Here is a 6,283-nt window from a genome sequence, read left to right on the forward strand (position 1 = left end):
CTTCCGCTCGCACCTCTTCTCCCTCCGGCTCTGGGGTTCCCGGCGGTTCGGGATCTTCGGATTCCTTGTCCGACAGCGCAATCTACTGGTCAGCGCGAGCGCTGGCGCCCGAGGTCAAACTACACAGTGTAGACCCAGAAGTTGAGAGTTTATTTAAGGGAGTTTTTGTAAAATAAAAAAAAAAAAGAAGAATAAGAGAGAAAGAAATAATGAAAGAAAAGAAAAGAAAAGAAAAGAAAAGAAAGAAAGAAAGAAAGAAAGAAAGAAAGAAAGAAAGAAAGAAAGAGGAAAGAAAGAAAGAAAACACCTGTCATTCATCTGCCTGGTTCCCAGAAATGGCTGACAGCCAGCAAGACGGCAGAACAAGTGAGGAGGTAGCATAGACTTTCTCTGTGTCCCTCAGCTAACAGCCTATGGAAGTTCTTGCCCCAAGGTGTGGCAAAGTTCTGGTCAAGGGTAAACAATGGAAGAGGTGCTACTTTCAGGAAGGAGTTCAGATTACGGGGTCGGGGGTGGGGGGAATCTCATCCCTAATTTACAAAAAGGCAAAAGCAGCCTCTTCATTGGATTCCTGGGGGTTAACCTAGCCAGGGTTCCTGGTACAGGTGAAGGTGCTTGCTGAGGTACCTGGTGGGGAACCTGGGAGGAGGAACCCAGGCTGAATGTGCACTGCTTGTCCCATTCTGGGAGCTCTGTGTGGCCAGAGCAGACTTTAAGGGTCTTGGGCCAAGAAAGCCCTTATAAGCTCCTCCCTCTCCCACTCCTCTTGCTTGTGTTCCCTCGCTCGCTGTCGCTCTCTGTCAAATAAATAAATAAAATCTTTTTTTTTTTTTTAAGTGTTAAGAGAGGAAGTGGCACTCTACACTAATTTTCGGGGGCAGCGAGGCAGTGTGCCTGAAGAGTCAAGAGGTCACATATCTGAGTCCTTTCATTTAGAACCCTGTGCACTTAATGACCACCTTCTGTGTGCCTGTAAGTGACAAGTTCAGAGCACTGGATATGACGATAAGATGAGGACTTGCCCTCAAAACTCTGTTAAGGAAGAACTGAGGCACCTGAAGCAACTCCACTGGCCCCCTCACATCTCTGAAGAGTTTATGGCTTCAAAATGTTTAATGTTACAAATGAGAAAGGGTAGAGCTGCCCTTTCTGTACTAGCAAAGCTGAGCAATCCAGAGGCCAAAGCCGTCCCTACAGGAAGGAAGAAGGAATACTGCACTCCTGCCTTCTTGACAGGCCCTGCTTCTTCACAAAGAGCTACTTCTGTGGAGTCTACAGCTTTGCGCACCCCTCACTTGTCCTGAGAAAATTTCTCTCTGTCAGAATGGGAGCAACCATGGAGCAGAAAACAGTAAGTGCTTCATATTCATCCTCCTCCCCAAGGTGGCTAGCTCAAACTTCAAGAGACTTCAAAAAGCTGTGGTTGCGTGGAAAGTTACGAAGCTTAAAACAAAACAAAACAAACAAACAAAAAAACCCTGCATCCTAATACTAATACAGTATCTTCTTAGGAAGAACCATTCAAATTTAATAAAAGTCCAATGCTGGTGGGAGTTGATTATTCAGTTAGCTCTGACCTCCTTGAACAAACTGTGAAAGATACAAGGGAGTAAATTCAGTTTCAGGTTAAGAAAGCAACACTTTGCCACTTCATTTCCGTCAGATTCAATACTGGTTAAGTCATCCTTACCACCTCGGGACTTGGAATCTATTTATTTTGTAACCCTCAAAGTAGCACAAGGTCCAGAATTTCTAGTCAGACCACTGCTCTGTGTGTGGACTGTCAGTATGTGTGCACTGACATAAACTTTCAGGTTGCAGGAAAAGGTGAAAAATCACAGGAACCCATTTTTCAGGATGTGGTCTTGGCCTTCAAACTCACTACCTAGTAAATTGAAACGCAATAGTGATGAAATCCTAGAAGGTTTCATTGGCCCCAGTTGGAGCTCCAGTGTAGGATAAAGTGTAACCATACCAAGGCTTCATTTAAGAAAGCATTTTTATATACTTACCACTTCATTCAGCTACCTTTAGGAAGCACAGACACCCAGGTATTCAAAGCAGAGGGAATCCCAGATTGTGCAATGTTCCTAAATCTAAGGTGGAATGGAATGCGCCCTCTGGTGGAAAAGAGGGAAAGGATGGCCATTACCTGACTAGACTCCTTCAAACGCTTGTATCTTGAGCGTTTGTTCAGCAAACGCTGTTGCTCTAATCATGATGTTCACTAGAAACCGTGGGGTTTTTTTTTTTAAAAAGGCAAATCAAAAGAGACCCTCTCCATAAGAAAACATAAATGGAGTAACAAAGGCCAGAAATAAACATAAACAAATCCAAATGGCTCAAAAGAGGTCTAGAGACAGTGTGTAGTTGCAAGCAGACTGACCAGCACGAAAAATAATTTGGAGGGGGGGATCATGGTATACAGAACCAAAACAAATAACAACGCAAGAAGCAATCAGCACAACCCATGATTCAGAACGTTCTTGCAGGAAGGAAAAAAAAAAAAAAAAGGCGATTTCCCCACAAACCGGTTGCTCTATAAATCAGTCTCTCCACAGACCCATGACAAGAAAAAAGAGGGGAAAGAGTAGATTGTTACGAAAAAATATTTAGAAACCATAGCAACCAAATAATAACAATAACAAAAATAGTTGTCAAGAGCTATTCTAGGATCTGAAATGGTATCTTACTTGCAAGCTAACAAGTTAACATATTACAGATTCAGGGATGCTGGCAGAACGCACAAGGAACCAGACCCCAAGGAGTGACTGACAGGATGAACAGCAGCCAGAGGATCATCATTTGCACTGGTCCTCCAGGCCCTGGGTCCCATAGGCTAATGCAAAGAAGGCTCAGTGACCCTTACATAGACCATGGGTTGCATTATCGGAACAGAACCGGGCTTGGGGAACCCATGTCTCTTCTGAGGGCAGTGAGCCTGCCTGACTTTTGCTCTGAAAGGAGGCATTCTCTTTGTTACACTGGACAGTAAACAAACTTGCCCTTTGCACCAGAGAGAGAAATTACCTCTGTATCCTCAAGCTGCAAATATACAAACACCCTAGAAACATCCTTTGAAACAAAGGCAGCAAGTACTGCTGCTCAAAAGACCCGAGAAGCGTGAGAGACCCATGGAGGCATGGCTCCCCACGCTAGGAATTGCTGCGAGTTCATGGAAGGCACAAGGCAGCAAATGCTGAGGTGGTCCCTAAAGAATTTCTGGAGGAGGAAGACTTTAAAGCACTAACAGTTAACATTCCAAGCCCAAAATTCAAAATGAGAAGTTGAGAAAATAGCAAAGGGACAGGAAATGTCTTGGGCAATAAATAAAGCAGAGTTGTTTGAGGCGAAAGTTTGTGAACACAATGGAATAGTATTAGAGCTTGGAAGTGGCTGAGATTCTAGAATCCACTCCTTCAAATATAATAATCACTGAGCAAATAATTGACAGGGTATGTTCCAGACACTGCATGAAGCATTTTACATATGTCAGTTCACAATATTTAACTATTATCTCTATGCTTATAGATAAGGAACTGAGGCTCGAGGGAGTCAAGTGATTTACTAGTTAATTTTGGAACTCAGACCTGAACTCTGCTCTCTGACATCTGAGTTCATGGTCTTTCCACTGTATTAAAATGAATGCTTATTACACAAAAGAATAATTTTAAAAAGTGTTGTAAAAAATCTAATCTGGCAATGGAGCTCACAGAAACTTTCTGAGAAGAAAGCCTGCAAGCCAGGAGGCAGGGAGAGGTGCCCAGAGTCCAGGTGAGAGACTCAGAGAGTCTACCTTGTGGCGCTCACAATAGTAGCAAGCAAAGAGGAAGAAGACTGGTGTTAGGAAGTCAGAATGGGAAAATATTTTTAAATGACTGAGCAAAGTCAGATGACTGAAAGAATGATGTGCCATGGGGAAAATAAGGGAATTGGGACAGGCAAGCCACTTTTAAGAGAACATGACAAGGGGCATCGGGGTGGCTCAGTCAGTTAAAGGTCTGCCTTTGGCTCAGGTCATGATCTCAGGGTCCTGGGATGGAGCCCCTCCTGGGATGGAGCCTTAAGCCCTGCCCCCCGCATCATCAGGCTCCCCTCTTGGGGGGAGGGGTTGTCTGCTTCTCCCTCTCCCTCTACGACTCTCCCTGCTTGTGTTCTTGCTCTCTCACATAAATAAATTAAATCTTCAAAAAAAGAGAGAGAGAGAGAGAGAGAACATGACAAAATGGCCTTACAAATGACCAAAATCTCTGGCAGGTTTTTTTTTTTTCCTAACGAAAAAAGTTTGGAGGAACTTTCTATTACATTTTATTAATATGTTTATAAAAAATATAAATAATATCTCAGATTTCAATACAGATTTTTTAAGAGAGAGAAATGCTCCTTCCCTTTTTTTGCCAGAATTTTGCAAAGTGTGAAAAACTACTTAAGAATCACATTTGCACTCTGTGACGGGTGGTTAGTTATTCAAAGGGTAAACGACAGCATTGTTGTTCCTTGGCGCTCCTGCAAGTTTGCTCATGGGTGTCTGAATACATAACACTGCATGTGATACAAAAAGCATCTGGGAAATGCTTAAACAATTTTCTCCATCCTCCCTCTGTCTATGTTGCCCAAGTGCTGGACTTGTCAGGCTGAAAGTACATGAAGTCCCCACTCATTGTTTAAATGGAGAAAATCATTTCAAACTTTCACACATGGTCTAAGTGTTTTGTTCGTTTGTTTTTTCCAAGTGTAATTTTCTTTATTGAATGGCTTCATCTCTTATATTTTTGGTTTTTTCTTGGTAGCAATAGCTTTGAACAGAACCACTAACTGCTCCCAAAATAAAAGATTCTGGCCTTTGACCTGAGGAACAGTTAAGGCCTTGCTTACAACACCGATGTAGGGAACCAAGTGTTGAGATTATGTTTTTATTAGCTCTCTTTTGGAATGAAGTTTTGTGCCTTTATTATTTCTCTTGCTACCTGCGAGGATGGAGTTGAGAGGGCTGGTCTTGCATTTTCTAGCAATGTGTGATGCTCATTCCCATGTCTACACTGGAGCTAAGGTAAGAATTTCCGCAATTAAATAATGGGCTTCACAATATGGCTATTATGTGGGCTCTGCAACTGGCTTGGGATAGTCCTCAACCCTCAATCTCTCCTCTGCTTATCTATGGCTTGGGATATTCCTCCCACTTCTGCCCTACTGCCCTACCACGGAGATCTAAGCCAATGGGTCCCAAGCCTGCCTGCACAAAATAATCACTCAAGAGATCTGAAAAACTGAAAAAATTGAAACACTGTACCAATACCTAAGCACCACCCTCAGGCCAATCAAAGTGTTCTCCGTGGCTGGGCTTGGGCATCTGTATGTTTTTGAAACTTCCTGGATAATTCTGATGGCCTGTGAGGTTTGTCACATGCTGATCAAAGCCAAGCCCCCTTGGTTATTCATGGAGTCTGTGCTAAGGCAGGATGAGACCTCAACTACTACCTGAAGACTAAGGGGAGTCATCTAGTACTGGCAGGTCAGGAAGGCCAATCACCTGTAAGGCTGGTCCCTAAGTCAAGGTTCCAGGGGAGTGTTTAAATGTGGGTTCAGTGTTGTCAGCAGTAGTTAGGAAATTATTTTGAGGAAACCAGCAAACTACAGGAAAGTTGATTGGCCAGGGTCATAGAGCCTAATAGTGCGGCAGCCAGAATCAAACCCATCCCCACCTTCTTCCCAAGCTTCCACAACTCCCCGCTCCGAATGACCCCTGGAAAGCATAGCTTCATGGTTGTCATTGGCTTTAAAGATGAAATCATACAAAAACATGGTTCAGTTTCATTTACCCAAGGACACTCAAAATGTTCTTTTCTTTCTTGTCCTTACTAATGTATGATCAAAGGTGAGGACAAATTTGCTTTATTTCTCCCATTTCCAATGAAAGGACTGTAAAATGTTTTACTGTATGTATATTACACAGGTGAGTTGAATACTTGCAGAGATAGAAGTAAAATTGTAGGGTAAGCCCCATCTATTTAATGGTGACAGAAATAGTCGGAACGATAACAGAACTCTGATATTCTATTCTTATGGAAGAAAGAGAAGGGATAATGAGGGACACCCAGCAGACTGTAAAACCAAAAGGGGTCTTAGAAATCATGTAACCAGCTGCACCACTTCCCGTGTTTCCAAAACCTGAGAACCAGAGCAGCTCAGGAACTTGCTCGATGCCCTGTTCTATCATTGGTGCCAGTACTAAGAATCCAGGTGCCAGCTGCCTGGTTGGTCTTCTTTCCATTATTCTGGGTAC

Source organism: Mustela erminea, chromosome 4 (genome assembly GCF_009829155.1).
Source record: "Mustela erminea isolate mMusErm1 chromosome 4, mMusErm1.Pri, whole genome shotgun sequence".
NCBI classification, from domain to species: Eukaryota; Metazoa; Chordata; class Mammalia; order Carnivora; family Mustelidae; genus Mustela; species Mustela erminea.